Here is a 21262-nt window from a genome sequence, read left to right on the forward strand (position 1 = left end):
TCTTTGGGAATACAAGATAAACCAGTGTATGAAAGATTTTAAGATGATTTTCAATACATGCAAACCAGGGCAAGTAAACAACATTGCATATTATGGACATGCATGCTAAGAGAGATCCATGGTATAGGTATACCTCAGAGACATTGCAGGTTCGGTTCCAGAACACCACAGTCAAGTGAATATAGCAATAACGTGAGGCACATGAACTTTTTGGTTTCCCAGTGCATATAAAAGTTATGTTTACATTATACTGTAGTCATTAAGTGTGTGGTAGTATTATGTCTAAAAAATGTATATACTTTAATTAAAAATATTAAAAAGTACTAACCATCATCTGAGCCTTCATTGAGTTGTAATCTTTTTACTGGTAGAAAGTCTTGCCTCGATGTTAATGGCTGCTGACTGATGGGGTAGTGGTTGTTGAAAGTTGGGGTGGCTGTGGCAATTTCCTAAAATAAGACAATGAAGTTTGCCTCACTGATTGACTCTTCCTTTCACTTGAACACTTAAGAGGCCATTGTAGGGTTATTAATTGGCCTAATTTCAATAAAGTTGTGTCTCAGGGAATAGGGAGGCCCAAGGAGAGGGAGAGAGATCAGGCACGGCAGGTCATTGGAGCAATCAGAACACACACAACATTTATCAATTAAGTTCACCATCTTAAAGTGGTTTGTGGCGACCCAAAATGATTATGATAGTAACAATAACAGAAATCACTGATCACAGATCACCATAGCAGATATGATAATGATGAAAAGTTTGAAATATTGCAAGAATTACCAAAATGTGACACAGAGACATGATATGAGCACATGCTGTTGGAAAAATGGAGCGAGCTGATAGATTTGTTCAACAAAAGGTTGCCACAAACCTCCAATTCATTAAAAAAAAAACCACAAACCCGACATCTTCAAAGAGCAATAAGGCAAAGGGCAATAAAACAAGGTATACCTCTAAAGGGTGGTGCTGCTCTAGGGTGTGTGAGTAGAGGGAAATTACATGAACAAAACCATTTTCCTCCACATTCCACCTCCACTTTGCAGTTTATGAAAAACAGTCCTTTTTTCCTCGGAAATGCAGACAAACCTCTGACATCTTTGTTCACATTGATCCTTTTCCCTCCTCACCTGAAAGATTTACTTCCTACTTCTAGATCTTTGTGAATACTAATTCTTCAATACTCACCTCGAGTTTTTCCTGTGCCACAAAGACTTTCCTGTCCCCCCTTCCCAACCCAATGATAAAGAATAATATCAGCATTTACTATTCAGATTGCTCATACTGTTACTTAATTTTTCATGCACTTAAAATCAATCAATCAATAAACATTTATTAAGTGCCTACTATGTTCCACACACATTGAGGCAGTGAGATGGCTCAGTGGATAGAGTCCTAGACCTGGAGTCAAGAAGACCCAAATTCAAATTTGGCCTCAGATACTTACTAGCTGTGTGACCCTGGGCAAGTCGCTTAACCTCTGTTTTCTTTGATCCGATGGAAAAGGAAATGGCAAACCATTCCAGTATCTTTGCCAAGAAAACATCATGGACAGTATTGGTGTGCCGTGGTCCAGAAGGTCCTGAAGAATCAGGCACAACTGAATAACAAATGTTCTAAGCACAGTGCTAAGTTCTGGGGATACAAAAGCAGATTAAAAAAACCAGTCCTGCTCCCAAGGAACTCGCAATCTCAGAGTTGGAAGGGACCTCAGAAGTCATTAGCCTCTCTTATAGTTAAACAGGAATCTCTTCCATAACACAGTGTATCATGCATTATAGGTGCTGTTGATTGGTTGAGACATGTAATCCAGAGTAAGTCTATTAAATAATAACACAAGTTGCCAGGACATGCTATGACTTAAATAGGAACTCAGGTAACTATATTTTAGTTTAATTCATCTGTGCTTACATCTGCAATTTTTTAATTTTTCAGTGTTGTTCAGACTTTTGCTACTTTCTCCTCATTTTCACCTGTTTTTTCTCCCTCTTGCACCTGTTTCCTCATCAATAATTACAGGCAGGTGGACTTCCTGTGCTCTAAGGCCCTCCCATCTCTAAAATTCTTCTTTTCCTTCCTTCTCTAGTATTTTACCCTTTTCCCTCATTTCCCAAGTGAATGTCTCCTCTTTTGCCCACTTTCTTCACACTTGCTTGTTTTTCTCGTATGTGGCCTTTTCTCATGTTTCTTGGTGAACTCTGTATGGTTCTCTACATTCTTGGGAGAATCTGTCATTCTCTTGGGCCTATTTGGTGCCACTCCTAATAGTCAACGTAACCTACACACCATCTTCACATGATTCATCTGCGTCTATCCCCAAGTCTTGAACTAGCCACATCCTAAGATTATAAGAATTTTCCTGTGGTGGAAAAAATAAATTGTCTGAATTTCAAGTCTACCTACTTAACTGGCACCTCTTATGGGATTACTGCCCTAGCCCCTATCTTCTCTTGCCCCTTTCACTCCTCGGGTTTTAGCAGTAAAATTTGGTCCTGATTTCATTGTCCACCTATGTGTTCCTGCCTCATTAACTGTCCTGTAAGCCCTAGGTTGATCTGGCTTCCTTGCACTTTCTGGATTGAACTAACTGCATTGGCTCCTCCATTTCGTTTAGGCTTGCTTGTTTTTGCTTTCTTTGTCCTGGTGGCTGTCTGTCTTCTTTCCTCTTCTTCCTAAGCCTTTGAGTGCTGCTGGGAAAAATCAAAATTTTATGCTCATCAGGGCTACCGCAGATATATTCTTTCCAGCATTAAATGCGCCCTCACTGCTATATAGTGATCCTTTTTTCATTTCTTCTTTACTTATCATGTTGCCTATAGAGGCTATTTTAAGTTATCTCTCCTATCCTCTCTTAAGACCCTAGCTCCAGCCCCAGCAACTCCGGCAGCAAATGGCCTTACTGAGAAGTTTGAGATAATCCAATTCTAGCTCCCCCAATCCCCCACACCCGAAAACTTCTCTGGCCTTTTTCCCCCCTACCTTTTCCTTCCCTTCGGTTCCAGTGAATGAGTTAGCTTTTATTCCTGCCGTGTATAACTCCCAAATCTGTGGTCTTGATCTCATCCCTTCTTAGTTCTAAACTTAACTTGCAAAACTTTTGTACCACTCACCATCCCTTTTCTTTCATTCATCTTTAAATCTCTCCATCTCTAGGGCTCCTTCATCCTTTATAACAGTAGTCATGTCTACCTTATTCCAAACAAACAAACACCTTCCACTGACTTTGCATCTTCATCAAGTTACCATCCTGTCTTCCCTCGCCACACTCACTTTTAAACTTCTTTTTCCGTTGCCTCACCAATCATTCACTTTTCACCCTTCCACAATCTGGCTTCTGCCTCTATCACTCCGTTGAATTTTCTTGCTTCAAGGTCACTCATTGGTCTCTCAATTGCCCAATAAGTCCATCAACATGCATTTAATAAATAATAAATGCCTACTATATTCTAGGAACTGTACTCAGTGCTGGTCATACAAAGGCAGCAATGAAATGGTACCTGCCATGAAGAAGCTTACATTCTAATGGGTGGAGGGGGAAGTCAGTGTACATGTTTAATTGTATACGAGATACATATGAAGTAAATAGGAGTTAACCTTAGTGGGGAAGGCATCAGCAGCTGGGAGCACTGTCCAAAGGTCTGCTCAGAAGGTGATACTTGAGCTGAGTCTTGAAGGGAATCAGGAGTTCCAAAAGGCTTGGGTGAGGAGGAAGAGGGAGGGGAGATAGCCAGTGCAAAGGCAGTTGGGAAATACAAGATGGCACCCATGTGAGTAACAATAGCAAACAGTCCAGTGTGGCAGGGTTATCATTCCTCATCTCTCAGCAGCGTTAAACATTTCTGACCGTCCCCTCTCTCCTCTTTTATACCTCTTTGACTGGGGGCCATCTCCAGTCATCCTGATCAATATCTTACCACTGCACCTAGATGGCTGTAGAGGATAGAGCGAGGCTGGTGACCTTGCACAGCCTTCCCTCACTCAAACCAAAGTCAATTGCAAGTCATGTCATCATCTCCTTGATGTCACGGTCCTCTCTGAGAACAAAGGACAAGCAATAGTAACCTCTTTGACTCCACCCTCTCCCTTCCATATTGGGCTTATTGGCTACTGGTTTCTTTTCTGTCCTCAGCCCATTTACATGTCATATACCACCATTATCTCATACTCACTATGTCCCCAAACTGAACTTGCTATTTCCTTTTCAAAACTGTCCCTCCTCCTAATTTCTCTGTTTATATTGATGGCACCAGTGTTTTCTCTGTCACCCAGGTAGGTCATTGTCTCTTTTTCCCCCCTAACTTCCCACTTCCAGTCAGGTCCCAAGTCCTATAGATTGCTTCTCTACAGTACATCTCCCATCTGCCCATCTTTTCACCATCATCTTTTAGGGCCTTATTTCTTCTTGTCTGGGGTGTGTGGAGTTTTCAGGGAGAACTAGCACTTCTGGTGTGAGGGCTTGCTGAGGCCTTTCCAGGGTGGCTTATCCACCTTTGGGATCCACCTTGGGGTCCACCTTTACCCAATTCTCACCTGTGGCTCCAAGAAGCTGTAGCATGCACAGTGGCCACACCCTGGTAAAGCCGTCTCAGCAGATGGGCTAAAGCACCTCCAACCCGTCAGTGAATTAGGGGGATATCTACCTCAAGCATGTGAGGACCTTACCAAGCGGACTGGGCTGATGAGAACAGTTTGTTCCAATGGCCACAGAAAGGGCTGAAGGAGGTGCAGTGGAGCACTTAGAGCTTCATCAGGCATGATAGATACCAAGGCTGTCCACAGCATCCCAGGCCTTCATCCAGTCATCCTGAGTTTTGTCTTGCCACTTGACTCTGATCACTCTGGAAGATGGAATGAAGCTGATAACTTTGCACAACTCTGCCTCATTTAAATCCAGTTCACATGCAAGTCAAGATGCTCCATGATGTCACTGGTACAACAACAACTTTTTGTCTGGAGTATTTTAATAGCTTCCTAACTGGTTTCCTTGTCTCTAATATCTCCCTTCACCAGTTCAACCTTTATACCACTGCCAAAGTACTGTTTCTAACAGGCAGGTCTAATCACGTCTCACCTATTTGTTGTCCACTGACTTAACAGACAGACTTTTATGTCTGGACTTTCAGGGCCTTCCATAATCTGGCTCTAGCCTCATTTTCAGCCTTATCTCACATTCCTCTCTTTCCCACACTGTATTACAGCCCAAGTGAACCACTGTCTCAATTTTCTATGTGTGTCCCCAGTGCTTAGCACCATGCCTAGCATATAGTAAGTACTTAATCTATGTTTTCTCATTCCATTCCACCATCACCATTTGGAATCTTTTTCAGTCAAGGCTGTTACCTTCTCTTGAACCACTATTATTGGGGAATCTAATAACCTCAGCTAGAAGTGATCCTTTCTTTTTCAAATTTCCGAACAATAATAAAAAATAATTTTTCTGTATCAGAAGTGGGCAGTGTGGTACATTGGGAAGTTTGAATTCTAGTCTGCCACTTATATTACCTGCAAATCACTTACTTTTTCTGAGCCTCAATTGCAAAATGAGGAGTTAGAATTGAAGGAGAGTAGGGATTATTATTTCATTCTTTTTCTTTGTATCCCCGGGGCAGCTAGGTGGCGCCATAGTGCAGAGTGCTGGACCTAAAGTCAGAAAGACTCGTCTTGCCTGAGTTCAACTCCATCCTCAGACGCTTGCTAGCTGTGTGACCCTGGGCAAGTCACTTAACCATGTTTGCCTCAGTCTCCTCATCTGTAAAATGAGCTGTAGAAGGAAATGGCAAGCCACTCAAGTGTCTTGGCCAAGAAAACCCCAGATGGGATCATGAAGAGTCAGACGTGCCTGAACAACACACAGCAACAGTTTGCATCCCCAGAACCCGTGACAGTTTGTGGTACATAGTGAGCGTTTTATAAGTGCTTGTTAGCTGATTGTTTGACCTCTAAGGATCTTTACCCCTCTAAACTCATGCTGCAGTGATCCCATGTACACGTTAGGGTTTACAAAGCATTTTACGTGCACTATCTCATTCAATACTCACAACAGCACTTTGAAAGCATATAGTGGACATATTAGGCCCATTACACAAATGAGAAAACTGAGGCTCAGAGAGATTTAATTAAAGTGCCCAAAGTCAAACAGCTAGCAAGTAGAAGAACAATAATCCCTAAAAAATAAAGGTCAGATAATTCCTACTGTCATTGAATTCATTGAGGAGCTTGAGCATATGAAAAGGAGAGTGGAGAGGAGAAGAGAGCATTCTAACTCTAGTTTAGTTGCTAGACGTTGAGAAATTCAGAGTAATGATGGTAAAGTTGTATTTAGCTAATTCTCCCCTGACCACAACCGGGATGTGTTACTCATTCTACTTCATGACACCCAGGAAAGTACCACATATCCAGGCTGGCTCCTGTTTCATCCTGAACAGAACTACTCAAGGTCTCTCCTCTCTTCCTTTGTTCACACTGTTCCCCCCCACCTGGGATGCCCACACTCTTTCCGTCAGTAAAATCCCTCTCCATCCTGGAAGGCATTCTAGGCATCGGTGATAACATAAGGAAAGGCACAATCATAGAAATGACCTTAGTGTGTATGGGGAAGTAATCCATCTGGCTGGAGCCAAGGGTTCTCATCCCGTATTAGAGGAAGCTTGGAAACGTAGGTAGGCATCAGATTGTGGAGCACCTTGGACGCTAGGAAGAACGGTTTATTTGGATTTTCTCCTGCCAGCAACAGGGAATCTTCGGAGATTTTTAGCAGAACTAGTGACATCATAATAGCGATATTTTAGAAAGGTGTCTGGCAGCAGTGCGTAGGATAAATGGAAAGAAAGAGAGACTTTTGTTGCATCCCCAACCTTGCCTGGCACATTGCTATTCATTATGTTATGACACCTCCTGAATCCTTCAGGGTTTTAGTAAAAAGGCAAAACCAAAGGATTTGTGAATCCTCAAAATTCAAAGGGCTTCTTTCTTTGGATCAGAAATTTAAGTTATTCCTATAGTTCAGCCCCAGGTTAATTCCTCCAGTAGAATGCTAGGTCAGATATTATAAACTGATTCCTAGAGAAACTGTTGACAAAGTGTGCTATGCAGTTCACCCTTAGATGAAACTGCCCAGGATACCATCAGGGAACGGGAAAGAAAGGAAGGAAACATGCATTTATTTGGCACCTACATGGGCCAGGCACTATGCAAATCACTTACAAATATTATCTCATTGGTCCTTACAACAACCTTGTGAGGTAGACGCTATTTTCATCCCAATTTTATAGGTGAGAAAATTGAAATACAGTTAAAATGACTTGCCCAGCATCACACAGGTAGTAATCGATTTGAGGTCAAATTGGAACTCAAGGCCTCCCTGACTCCAAGCTCAGTGTTCTACCCACTATGCTATCTAGCTGGCTCCAAAGGTTCGTTACATTCCTTTCTGGCTTACTCCTGTGTCATCACCCTTAGAGCATTTCTCCTGTGTACATTGTGACTTTGGGGCTGCTGCCTAACACCTTTGTCCAGCTCTATACTCTTTGGAGACTTAGGCAGGAAGGGTGTGGTTTTACATATATATATATGTATATATGTGTGTATGTATGTATATGTATTTGTGTTTAAGTGTAGCTGTCTTTAGAGTGGAGTGGGGAGGGAGGGAGGAAAAAAAGTACACTGCAGAGAATAAAAGAAAACAGAAGGAAGCACAGAAAAGCTGGGTAGCTTTGAAAGCAATAGTTGTTATATTGAATCCTTTCTTTATATTCTGCTGTGTACATGGAAATGTTCTTTTTTTCTTGTTTTGTATTTTAAGTTTAAAATGAATTAAAAAAAATTTTAAAAGAAAGGGTGATTTTAAGTCAGATATTTGGGTTACAAAATCTACTTTTTAGCACATTGGAGGAAAATTTGAAGAACGAACTATATATTCTAATTCAATCCAACAAGGACTTTTGAAGTGCCTACTGGGAGCAAGGGTGAGAGGCTCTGCAGTCTCTCCTGTATGCCCCTTCTGTCACCACCTTCTGTTAAGACCTCATTACTTCTTGACTAGACTGTTTTAATAGCTTCCTAACTGATTGCTTGTCTTTAATCTCTCCCTTCACACATCTTGCACTACTGCCAGAGTACTGTATAATAAAGAGCTAGCCTTGGAATTTGCAAGCTAGCTGTTCAAGTTCTGTCTCTGGCACATACTGTCTGTGGATCCCTGAGCAAGGCACAGAACCCCTCAATGCCCCAGGCAACATTCTAAGACTCCTACTTGCAGAGAAGGTACTGACCCACACTGGGAGAGGGTATTGCTCAAGGGAGCTCTATATAGATGAAATCTCTCTATATATGAAATCACAAGTCCAGTTAAAAACAAAAAATGATCCAGGCACTACTGTGTGGTAAGTGCTACTGATGAAAAACAGACCCTGCCTGCCCTTAAGAACCTTATACTTCACTGGACAGACTAGAAATTATCTAAACCAGCATTTTTCAAACTAATTTGTCCAGAGTATAGTTTTGAGGCTTAGAATATATTGAGAGAACTCATAAATTCTGGTTTAGGGACATTGGAGGATATGGAGTGCATATAGGAGAAAAAGAATTTAGGGAAATTTTGAAATAAAATAGAAATATTTAATTCCATTTTCTCACTAAAAATTGTTCCTTGTAACAAGCATACAGAAATCCTTTTCATCCCTTGGGCCTTATGTCCTATGCCTCAGTTTTATCAGATAGCTATAGGTGCAGACAGGGGTAAAGAAAGTCATTTCCCTAGAACAGATGCAGTCTTAGAAAAACAGGCCAGTATGCAGTATAGCACTGTATAGTATATAGCATTACTACGGCTCCTGAGTTCAAAAACTCATTCAGTGATGAGCTCGGGTTCCAAAGAGCCAGTGGAGGAAGACTAAGGTAGGAAGGAGCTCAGGGCTGCCGATAAAATGGCGGTTCGCCATGCATGTTGAGTTCATGGTTCAATTTAGCATCCGTTTAGGAGTGGGTCACACTTCCTTCTGTTCCTTAAAGGGGCATTTCTGTCAGGATCCTCTGTGTGTAGGTTAGCATAGATTAATCCAAAAGTCTGTGTTTTGGGGGCAGCTAGGTAGTGCAGTGGATAGAGTACTGGCCCTGGAGTAAGGAGGACCTGAGTTCAAATCCCACCTCAGACCAAACATTTGACACTTAACTAGCTGTGTGACCCTGGGCAAGTCACTTAACCCGAATTGTCTGGGGGGCAAAAAAAAAGATACACAAAAATCTGTGTTTTTCAGTTTAATTTGTTTCATCTTCAGGTGAGTTAGGGTATGTTTCAACCCCTATTTCTGTGATAAGGGACACCAGGTTCTTTCTGCCCATATACTGTGTTCAAGGCTCAGGTCTTAAGTTGAAACTGTATTTCCCATAGTTCTCATGTTCTCTCCCTCCCTCTCTCCCCCGCCCGATGTCTCTGGGTTAAATGAATCTAAGTTTGAGTAGATAGGTAGGTAGATAGATAGATAGATAGATAGATAGATAGATAGATAGATAGATAGATAGAAAGAATCATGAGTTTAGAGCTGGAAGGGATTTTTAGAAGTCATCTAGTCCAGGGATGGAGAACCTGTGGCCTCAAGACCACATGTGGCCCGCTAGGTCCTCAAGTGAGGCCCTTTGACTGAATCCAAACTCACTTGGGATTTGTTCTGTGAAGTTTGGATTCAGTCAGAGGGCCACACTTGAGAACCTAGAGGGCCATACAGGGCCTCGAGGCCACAGGTTGCCCACCTCTGATCTAGTCTAACACCCTCATTTTACAAATGAGGAAACTGAGGTCCGAGGATACTTGCCCAAGATCACAGAAGTAGCAGGGGTCAGAAGTGGGATTTGAGCCCATGACCTCTTGACCCCACAGTGAGTACTCTATTATATCACATTTGAATGCTCTCCAGTTCTGCTACTAGAATTAAAATGTCTTATAAACTATATGGCTACCACCCCTCCTCCACAACACCGTCATTAAATGCTACAGGTGGCTGCTCCTCAGTCACAGGGCTGCACTTAAGGACCAAGAGTGCCCCATCCCTGGTCTAGAATATTCTATCTCCTGACCTCTGCCTGTGGGGAACCTTTCCTGATCCCCTCACCACTAGTGAATTCTATCCCAAAGCTCTCTTCTATTCGTCTTGTATTCCTTATGTAGATACCTACAGACTTTTATGATGTCTTTTATGATGCCCGTCAGATTGTGAGCTGCCTGTGGGCAGGGACTTTCACTTTTGTCTTTGTATCCTGGAGTTTAACTCAATGCCCTGCAGCTTAGTAAAAGTGTCTAATTATTGCTTGTTGATTGAAGTATTGAAATAACCTTTCCAAGCTCAAACCTGGGTCCTCCTGACAGTTCTCTTTCCCCTACACAACCAAGCCCACACAGACAACAACAGGTATGATATTCTTTTTCTGCCATTGTGACAAGGAACAAGGTTTTCCCCTAGCTCCTACTCCAGTCCTCTGCCTCTCACTCCTGCAGAAACATATCACTAATAGCTCCCCTCAAAGGACAAGGAATAAAAGCCTGGCTCAAACTGCCAGCCTTCCATTAGCTTCTATGTAGTCAAGCAGACTCTTGCTCCTCTGAATTCTTTTGTTCATCAGAAACCAGGAAATCATCCAATTAAGTTTATCAAAGTGTCCTCTCCCTGCAGCTCACAGCCAGCACAGAAATCAGCAGTGCCCTTGAAATCCTCCATTGCCATTAATTACATTTGCCCTTCCCAGCAAACAGCGAAAGAATATTTTTCTTTGAAAAATCTACTCCTAATTTTCATATCATAAAGGAGTATGATGAAGCCCATGGAGATTTCTGTAAGAAAATGTCACATTAGGCCCTAGTTTCAGCTAGACTGAGGCTGTTTTCAAAGAAAAAGAAGAATAGCAGGGTAGTAGCTTAACTGTTCTTATAAATTCCTATTTTAATACATTTACCTTTTACCTTTCACCCTTGGATTTTATTTCCTAATACCCAGTTGTTTTCTGCCTAGAATTCTGATTTCTTATTTTCTTTGAATCCCATTCTGCGGGCAATCCTGGGGCTTGCCTGTTAGATAAAATCCAAACTCATTAGTCTGGCATTTAAAGCCATTTTCATATATATATATATACACATATACACACACACATATATATATATACACACATATATACATATATACATATATATGTGTGTATATATGTATATATACACACATACATGTATGTGTGTGCCTACACATATATACACATATATACATACATATATAGTATTTTATTTTTCTCAATTACATGTAAAGATAATTTTTAACATTAATTTTTTTTAAATTTTGAGTTCCAAATTTTCTTCTTCCCACCTCCCTCTTGCCTGAGACAGTATAAGCCATTTCATATAGCTTATATATGTGCAATCATGTAAAAACATATTTCCGCGTTAGTCATGTTGTGAAAGAAGAAACAGACAAAAAAAGAACCGTGAAAAAAATAAAGTGAAAATAGTGTTTTTTGATCTGTATTCAGACTCAATTCTTTCTCTGGATGTGGCTAACATTTTTCATCATTAGTCCTTTGGAATTGCCTTGGATCTTTGTATTGCTGAGAATAGTTAAGTCATTCGTGGTTGATTGTTGTACAGTATTGCTGTTACTGTATACAGTATTCTCCTGGTTCTGCTCACTTCATTTTGTACCAGTTCATGTAAGTCTTTCCAGGTTTTTCTCAAGGCACATGTTCAAGATTATATTCAGGGGCAGCTAGGTGGCGCAGTGGACAGAGCACTGGCCCTGGATTCAGGAGGGCCTGAATTCAAATATGGCCTCAGGCACACAACACTTACTAGCTGTGTGACCCTGGGCAAGTCACTTAACCCCCATTGCCCAAAAAAAAAAATTATATCCTTCTCTTCTGCAGAAGACTCTTAATGGCTCTCAGACATGCCATATATATTTTTTCCTCCCTCTCCACTTTTGCCTATAGGCCATTCCCTCTCCCTGGAATTTATGTCCTTCTCCATCACGGCATATTAAAATCTTACCTGTCTTGGAAGGTCCATCTCAAATACCACCTATTCTATGAAGCTTTTCCTGATTTCCCTAGCCAGAATCTGTCCTCCCTCCTTTGTACTCATGTGTGAATTAGTATCTGTTCCACTCATACTGTGTATTATTCATGTGCCTTTTCCATCTCTCCAAGTAGATGGTAATTTCCTTAGTCAGAATGAATTTAGCAGGAGACTTTGCCCAGAGTTGGTATGCAACGATTTGAAGAAATGAATGAATGAATGAATGAATAGTTCCAACTGTGTCCTCTGATGGAAGCAGAAGTAGGGAGAAAGTGGTTGCATCAAGGTGGTAAAAAGAACACAAAGATGGAAAAATTCTCCTGGGTTAGCCAAAGAAGGGGGAGGTGTGTGTGGGGGGTGGTCATAATCACTGTTAAGATGCCAAACTTTTCTTCAGCCTACAAGATTGACTTTGGCTTCTCTTATATTTACCAATGCTGTCTGATCCTCCCTTCCTCTCAGCAATCCACTCTTTCTGCCATTCCTCAAATCATTAAGTCATAAGAACAGAAGCATCTCGCCCTATGGCACATACACTTAGAGTCCTAATGCTGTTATATTATCCTTATTCATTTTACACACGTTTAGTAAGCTCCTACTCCATTCATAGCCATGTATAATGCCCTAGCCAGGGTAGGGAACCTGTGACCTCAAGGCCCCACGTGGCCTTCTGGGTCCTCAAGTTTGGCCCTTTGGAGAGGGCCACATATGGCCTTGAGGTTGCAGGTTCCCCACTCCTGCACTAGGGCCTGGGTACTGAGGTTTAGGGGATATGCAATAGAATGGGATACAAAGATTTAAAAAGGGTTTTGGGTGTTTTGTTTTGTTTTACCTTAAAGTATTTACATGAGTATGTGAGTATGTACAGGAAGGGAAATGGCAAGGAGTGGCAGTATTTAAGATTCCTAATTAGGCTTGCTGCCTGATTTTTACCCCCTTGCCTGATTTCTTTTAAGACTTTATCTGATTTCATTTAGCCCTGAGGCTGAGGCTCGTGGTCACATGATTATTTCCATGCCTGACTTAGATTATCCTTAGTTTAACCTCCTTTTGCCAAATTAACTGTTTCCGTCAGTGTAATCAGCCAATCAGTCAGCACTTATCAAGTCCCTACTATGTGCCAGGCACCTGGGATTCAAAGATCCCATCTCTCAAGGAGCTTATCACCTGTCAGAAGAGATGACGTGTATATGTATGAATATGCAGAATTAGTGTGAAATGAATGCAAGATAATTTATGGAAGGAGGGCCCAAGCAGTTGCAGGGATCAGGAAAGACTTCCTTGTGAAAGGTAGTGCTTGAGCTTACTCTTGAAGGAAGTAAAGTCTTCTGTGAGTAGAAGTGACAAAGGGAAGCATTTCAGATATGGGAGGGGGGCGTCAGCAAAGGAATGGAGATGGGAGATGGGGAGCATGTTTGAGGAACAGTAAGGCCACTTGGACTAGACAATAGAGTATGGGAAGAAGAATACGTAATGAAGCCGGAGGGGTAGGTGAAGGTTAAGTGAGGTGCTTTAAAAACCAGAGGAGTTGATATTTTATTCTAGAGGCAGTAGGGAGTGACTGCAGTTTATTGAGTAGGGGAGCGCCGTGGTCAAACCTGCAAAATTACTTTGCAGCCCTGTGTAAGATGGCGAGGAGATGAGAGAGAGAGAGACACCATTCAGGAGGCCATTGCAATAGTCTGAACAACGGGTGGTGAGCGCCTTGAACTAAGGCAGTGACTAGAATGGAATGTAAAAACATTTATTAAGCACCTACTGTGTATCAGGAACTGTGTTACGTGCTGGAAATGCAAATAAAAAGCCAGACAGGTCCTGCTGATTGGGAAAAAGAACACATTGGAGAGTTTAGCTTCAGGGCCACGCTGTTGGGAAGTGCCGTTTGTCTGGCAATCATAATGCCTTCTTCTGTTGTTTGTGTGTATGAGTGTGTGTGTATGCATGTGTGTATGCACGTGCGTGTGCACGCACATGTCTGTCTTTCTGTCTCTGTGTCTGTTGAACTTGGTTGAGAACTTCTGGAGGGCAGGGCCTGTTTCTTATACTTCTCTATCCTCCTAATGCTTTGGATATAGTAGGTGTCCTATTGCTTCATCAATTGATTTGCTTAGACTTGATTAAATAATTGATATATGGAAATATACAGATTTATAAGATAAATAGGTTAAATAACCATGGACATGTTTTTAAAAGATACTGAATGGAGTTCCTTTAAAAAACCCTGGCCCTAGGGGAGTACCAAGTAGGTGACTTATCACTTTGTCTTCAGTGTGGCACTAGAGCCTTGAACTGTGTGATCTCTAAAGTTAATCAGTCAACCAGTATTTGTTAAGTGCCTACTCTGTGCTAGGTGCTGAGCAGACAGGACAAAAATCAGTCTCTCATTTCAAAGGGCTTCATTCTACAGGTAGAACAGGGTGTATAGCACATAGTAAACTCTTAGTAAATGTTCACTGATTGATTGACTGTAAGTGCAGACAGCAAGTCTACCTAGGAGTGTATGTGGAGTATATACAAAACACATACACTGTCATTTTGGCTGAGGAGGCATTAGTAACTGCACTGATCAGTAATGGCTAGGAGGTGGTGATTTTGCAAGAAATGGAGGAGGAGCTAAGTTTTGAAGGAAATCAGAGATTCTAAGAGAGTTAGAAGGAGAGGGGAAAGGAGAATTAGCAGAATGCTGTGTCTCTCAAGCCAAGCCAGGTGTTGTAACTCCTAGTCCCATGTTCTTTGTGATTATATCACATTGCTGTTGGTGGTGTTCAGACTGATTCTTTGTGACTCTGTTTGTGGTTTTCTTGGCAAAGATACTGGAGTGATTTGCCATTTCCCTCTCCAGCTCATTTTACAGATGAGGAAACTGAGGCAAACAGGGTGAAGTGACTCACCCATAATCACATAGTGTCTGAAGCTGGATTTAACCCAGGTGTTCCTGACTCCAGGCCCAGCACTCTATCCACTATGCCATCTAGCTACCCTATTTAATAGTTATTCCTTCTTAGAATCCAACGATCCTGACCTTCCCCAGTCCATCCATACCCACCTTCTCCAACATCTCTTCTTCCTCCTTCCCTGATGCCTCACAGTCTTCTTGATGCCTGAAGGTGAGTGCTGTCCAAGGTTCTGTTCGCTTTGGGCTTAGCAATTCAGCCAGTTTTGCATCCACCTAATTTTATACTATCATCTAACCTCTCTAACTTTCCATTTGGTTCACTGGAATAGAGCGAGAGACTTTTTTTTCTTTCATGTAAGAGAATTTTCTAAAATCTAGGTAAACTGTATCCATTGCTATCCATGACGGATAAAGATAAAATTCTGTCCCCCATTAGATAAAGCTCTGAGAGGTCTTTCTTTTTTCATGTTTGTATCCCTGTACTTAGCACAGTGTGGGATGTAGTTAGTGCTTAATAAATGGTTATTGATTGCTTGATGAAAATCATTCTTCTCATGCCCACAGTGAAACACCCATGCTTGGATACTCAAGATAAAGTGTCAGGTTATGAGTAAGACCATTCTTACACCGTAGCAGAGATTGCCTACCTGCATATTAGATTGTGTGAAAGATGGCCTTCTGAACTTTCAGTTCTGTTTACTGTTCCAAGGCAAGAGGCTAATATGAGGAATTACATGTGGGAAGAAGTTAGAAATTACATAGGGACAAGTACCCTGAAAACACAGTAGTTGGCTCACAACAGCAACAGCAAAAGTAATGAGCATTTATATAGCACTTTAAGATTTGGAGAGCACTTTATATATTATTTGATCCTCAAAACATCTTGCTTAGAGTAGCACTATTCCCATTTTACAGAGGAGGAAACTGAGGCTAAGAGCGGTTAAATGACTTGCCCAAGTTCACACAGCTGAGAAGGGTCTGAAGCCAGGGCTGACTCCATGTCCTGCTGACTCTAGGGCTAGTCCTCTGTCCACTATACCATGGCTTCTTAAACTTTTCCCACTTGAGGCCCCTTTTTGAGTTTCAGCAGTATTGTTGGTGTTTTGTGGCCTGAGGGCATTAGCAGTGAAAAGTGTGCAGTCTTTGTGTTCAGAACCAAGGTTGCAGTGAAGTCCCACTATGCAGTATAGGCAAGTGCTACCAGAAACCCTTGGGTTCATTATACGTTTGATTTTTAATATTCGGTCACGCATTCAGAAACCTTTTACTGTTGCCAAGTTTTTTTGAGACCTATAGTTTCAGTTGTGTTAAGTTAGGGTTTTTTTGTTTTGTTTTGGGTTGGTGTTTTGGGTTTGTGTGTGTGTGTGTGTGAGGCAGTTGGGGTTAAGTGACTTGCCCAGAGTCACAGAGCCAGTGAGTGTTACGTGGCTGAGGCCAGACTTGGACTCAGGTCCTCCTGACTTCAGGGCCTCTATCCACTGCGCCACCTAACTGCCCTGAGACCTGTAGTTTAAGAAGCGCTGCACCATGCTCATTCTTCATAGTTGATCACACTAATCTTTTATTGTCATCCCATACACCCCGAGCAGTGGTCCTAGCCCTTCTTTGATTCTCCTTTTTTTTCCCAAACAAGAAAATCCTTTCTTTGTTGTCCTCTGCTAGACATATCTTATGCTGAACCTTAGTATTCCTTATATGCTATTCATTCTTCCAGGACTGCTATGCTTTTGTACTCAGCCACCATTATCCGCCCTTGCTTTCATCTTCTGTTCATATCTTCTTAGAATTGGGTTTGATCAATGACTCCCCTGTGGATCTACATTTGTTTCTCTAGACAACTACCCCTTTTCTTCCTCATCAGAATTGTTTCTCTAAAAATTCAGTTCTTCAGAACATTCCCTCCTTCCTAACACTGACTTCCCCTTTAGAATTTTAGTCCAGGGGAGCCTACCTACCATTTCTTTGAACTCTTTAAGATCTGTTTGCCCAAAATCTGGAGTACATGGTCTATAATTATTATTACTGCCTACCTTACAGGGTTGTTGTGAAGATAAAAGGGTATAATCATCTTGAAAGGGGGAAACAGATTGAAAAGTTGAAAAGAACAATATAGATACATTATCATTATTATAATTACATACGACATTCTGATTTGTTGAAATGTCATCCAAGTAGAAATCATTGATCAGCCTTCCACGTCATTCTTCCTCTGAGCACTTTTTATTAAGCTTTAGTCATCATTCAAGAGTTTGTCCCTCTGTTCCCTCTTTATCTAGCTCTTACTTCTGAGTATTAGCTCAGATTGCCCTTTATTCCTGAGCTTGCTCTTAACCATCAATTTCCAAAGCTACCTCCGTTTTCTCACTTAAACCTCATCAGAAAGCGTAATTCTTCTAAGAAATTTGAATCCTGACTCTCCTATTTACTCTTGTGTGACCTTGGGCACATCACTTAATCTCTTTGGGTCTGTTTGTCCATTCATAAAGTGAAGGGATTGGACTCGGTGATCTCTGAGGCTCCCTCCAGCTCTGAATCCAGGATCCTATGCATCTTCCTAAAGTGACCAATAAATGAGCAAAGTAAAGGAGAGGAAATCACAAGTCTTCTTAATTAGAGCCAAGAACTTTCAAAAGCACTTTAGCCCTCATTTAGCCCTACCCCCAAATTCACATCAGTCCATAATTATATCCTTAGCATTTATAGCTTTTGATGTGCTCTTGTATTTGGCAGAGAACCTAATAGTTTCCTAGGGTGGGGCTGAGAGGGATGCAGATTAAACCAAGATTTATTGGTGTGGTTAGTGGCATTACATGCTAAATAATTGATGTTAATCCTAAGCAAAATGGTGAAGGCTGTTTTTGACTCTCCACCTATGCCCTTCTCCTGGTGCCTTTCCCACCCACCTATACCCATACTCTTCTATTTGTCCCATTCCCAAAGATCCTTGCTTTCAGTTGACCTTCCACAGACCGGCAGCTAATTCTGGGTAAGATGTGCATCATTTATTGTTGATGTGGTAGAAACAGGAAGGAAATAGAGAAACCTCTTAGCAGCAAATATTGACATTGCAAAATCTAAGAATTAAATGCTGGAACTATTGAGGCCCTCACAGTAATAATAATAATAATAATAATAATAATAATAATAATAATAATAATAATGATAATAATAACAACAACAACAGCAACAGTAGCAGCAGCTAGCATTTATACAACAAATCTTAGTACAGTTTTAAGCTTTATAACATATAGCCTTTCAGGTTTGCAAAGTACTTTACAAATATTTTATCTATTTTATCCTTAAATAATCCTGAGAGGTAGATGCTACTCTTCTTATTATTATCATTCCTATTTTACTGTTGAGGGAACTGATGTTAAGTGAATTGCCAAGGGTCCTGCAGCACATCAGCATCTGAGGTCAAATTTGAACTCAGGTCTTCCTGACTCCAGATCCATCACATCACCTAGCTGTCACTAACCAAGCATGTTCTAATTGTACCTAAAATAAAGGCAAAACAGTGCCTTGTTATCTGGATTCTTAGACCATATTAAATTAGAAGGAATAAGGTTCTGTTGGAGGCAGGGACAGTGATAACAGCAAAATACAGAAGAACTTATATAGAGAGACTTGAAAAGCATAGAGGAAAAGTGAATGGGTATGTGTGGACAAAGAATATTAGTGGAGAATCAGAGGAAAGGACTGAAAAAGCGGTTAAGATATTTTACATTTTGAAATTAATTTAAATTAAACAGTCTGTTGGTGGAGAAGGAGAAAAGGTTAACATTCTCATTAATAAGAATGGGACGGATCCTAGTGACCATTACAGTGCACGTGCAGTCAAGGCATTCTTTGTTACAAAAGAGGATGATGGCAAGTCACTGGGAAGTACCAGCAACATTTTCTTAAAGTATCAAAATAGAGAAATTAATTTAAATATAAATAGTGGAGGAGCTAATGTGATGGTTTATGTGGATGTTTAATGTTGTTTCTAATAAAACATAATTTTCTTTTAAGGCATGGCTCTCTAGGCTCATTGATATAGAAACAGACTATCCTATTCATTTGAACAGCCCCTGATCATATTGAGTGTTTTTCGGCTTGGTTTAGTAATTGACCTTGGGTAGGCCATTTGTTTAACTTCTCCAGGCCTCAAGGCTAGAGAATCTCAAAAGCTCTTCCAGCTCTAAAAAAAAACCCCAAAAAACCTTTGATTGGATTGGATATAAGGATGACCTTAAAGAACCGTGAACTGCGTAAACTGTAAGAGTTACAAGATATCTCCAGGGTCACCTTAGTCCAACCCTCTGAAACATGAATCCTATTGACAGTATTCCTGACTTTTGGTAAAAGGCATTCACTGCCTCCCAATGCAACTGATTCCACTTTTCAGCAGTCCCAAGTTTTCCCCCTTATGTTGTGCCAAAATGTACCGCTCTTTATTTTTAACAGTAATTAGTCATGGATTTTAAAAGTATATACTTCATTTAAGAATGCAGGGAAATGTGGACATTTTAGAAATGTCCCATACAGGAGAAGAAAAAATTTTGAAGGTTTTGCCAAAAGTTTTTAAAAGTAACTATTAGCATATAGAAAACTAACTTAAGTAAAAGATCTTATTCTGTTATCATATGAGATAAATAAGATATGTCTGTCTCTCATGGGCTGATGGATGGGTTGTAATAGGAGTACCAGCACTAAAAAGACCGTGGCACTCCTGGTGTGGTATCATCTTTTTTCATAGATTGATAGCTTAAAGCTAGAAGGAACCTTACAAATATTATTCAGCTCCCTCATTTTAGAGATGAGGAAACTATGGCTCAGAAAGAGAGAGAGAGAGAGTGAGAGAGAGAGAGAGAGAGAGAGAGAGAGAGAGAGAGAGGAAGTGGCTTGCCTAAGCTCACACAGCTAGTAAATGGCAGAACTGGAACTTGGATCCAGGTCTTTTGACTTAGATCATGGAAAACTGGAGAGGTTCAACAGGATGAGAGAAGGTCAGATGCTATAATGGCTTCCAAAAAAAAGAGAAGAGAACAGAGTCTACAAACCATAGGCTAGTAAGCTTGCCTTGAATTCCTAGGGCAAATTCTAGAATGGAGCATTAAAGAGCCTTGGTGTATATCTAGAAAGGGAAGGATTAATTACAAAGAACCAATATGGCTTCATCAAGAATCATGTCAGACTACTGTTTATTTGTTTGTTTTTAATAATGTTACTAAAGTAGTTGGTGAGAGGAGTGCTGTGAATATAGCTTACCCAGATTTTAGCAAAGCTTTTGATAAAATATCCAGTGGGTTCAGAGCTGGTTGGATGGCCAGACTCACAGAATAGTTCTTGGTGATTCAGTGCCAGCAGGAGATCTTCAATGAAATATTCCAGTGATGCGTGCTTGGCATTGTGCTGTTTAACACCTTTATCAATGACTTGGATAAAGGCATGCTTATCAAATGTGCAGATCACAAAAAGGTAGTACAGATAACTAGCACACCAAATGATAGTCAGGATTCTAAAGGATCTTGACAGACTAGAGCATTGCCCGAATAGAATAAGATAAAGGGAAAAATAAAAAGTCTTCCATTTGGGTACTAAAAGTCAGCTCCACAATTATATGATGAAGGATGTATGGGAGGAGGGTGGATATAAGCATTTATTAAATGCCCGAGCACCTGCTATGTGCCAGACACTGTGCTTAGGTCCTAGAATCATCTGTGTGTTTGGGGAGGTCATTTAAGTCACTGGGTGAGGCAGACATCTTATCTAATGTAATTGGCAAAGATTGTCCATCTTTTCCTACTGCTTCAAGTCCTTTGAGCCCCAGATAATGCATGTTATCCCAAAAGGCTATGAAATTAAGATGAAGGCACATTCCACTGTAAACTCCTCCTCAAGAAGAGGAGGGCTGGAAGCCAGCTTCTGCCTTTGGGCCTGCAGCTTGGGTGAATGGCCTTTCATCACCGTCCCCATCTGCTATCTGTGGTTCCTTGAATTCTTCCTCATATCTCAGATTGCACAGGGTTTCAACATCAATATCTAATGTTTCATCAGAACAGTATATGGATTCCAAAATGTCATCATGAATTGTGGATGTTATAGTACCTCTAAAATGCTCTGGGGCTCCTGTCAATGTTTCTGAAGCCCTGGCAATTTCCCCTTTAAATATGTACTGTTCATCTGATAACATATATTATCCTGTTTGATCACATGGTCAAATATACAGCCATCAGTTCTGAGAAAGATTTGGGGGTTTTGGGAGACTTTGAGCACAATATAAGCCAGCCGTGTGATATGGCAGTCCAAAAAGCTAATGAGATTTTGAGCTGCAT

General features: G+C 41.0%; 1 protein-coding gene and 1 non-coding gene across 3 annotated transcripts in view; both read left to right on the plus strand.

Annotated features, from left to right (window-relative positions):
• PRKAG2 (protein kinase AMP-activated non-catalytic subunit gamma 2) overlaps positions 1-21262 on the plus strand; it is a 461370-nt gene that overhangs the window by 170895 nt on the left and 269213 nt on the right. The gene's annotated exons all lie outside the window — the stretch shown is intronic.
• LOC144455220 (U6atac minor spliceosomal RNA) lies at positions 18696-18822 on the plus strand. Its single transcript, XR_013483932.1, has one exon. It is a non-coding gene; the product is annotated as a U6atac minor spliceosomal RNA (small nuclear RNA).

Source organism: Phascolarctos cinereus, unplaced genomic scaffold, assembly GCF_003287225.1.
Source record: "Phascolarctos cinereus isolate Bilbo 61053 unplaced genomic scaffold, phaCin_HiC Scaffold_1;HRSCAF=81, whole genome shotgun sequence".
NCBI lineage: Eukaryota > Metazoa > Chordata > Mammalia > Diprotodontia > Phascolarctidae > Phascolarctos > Phascolarctos cinereus.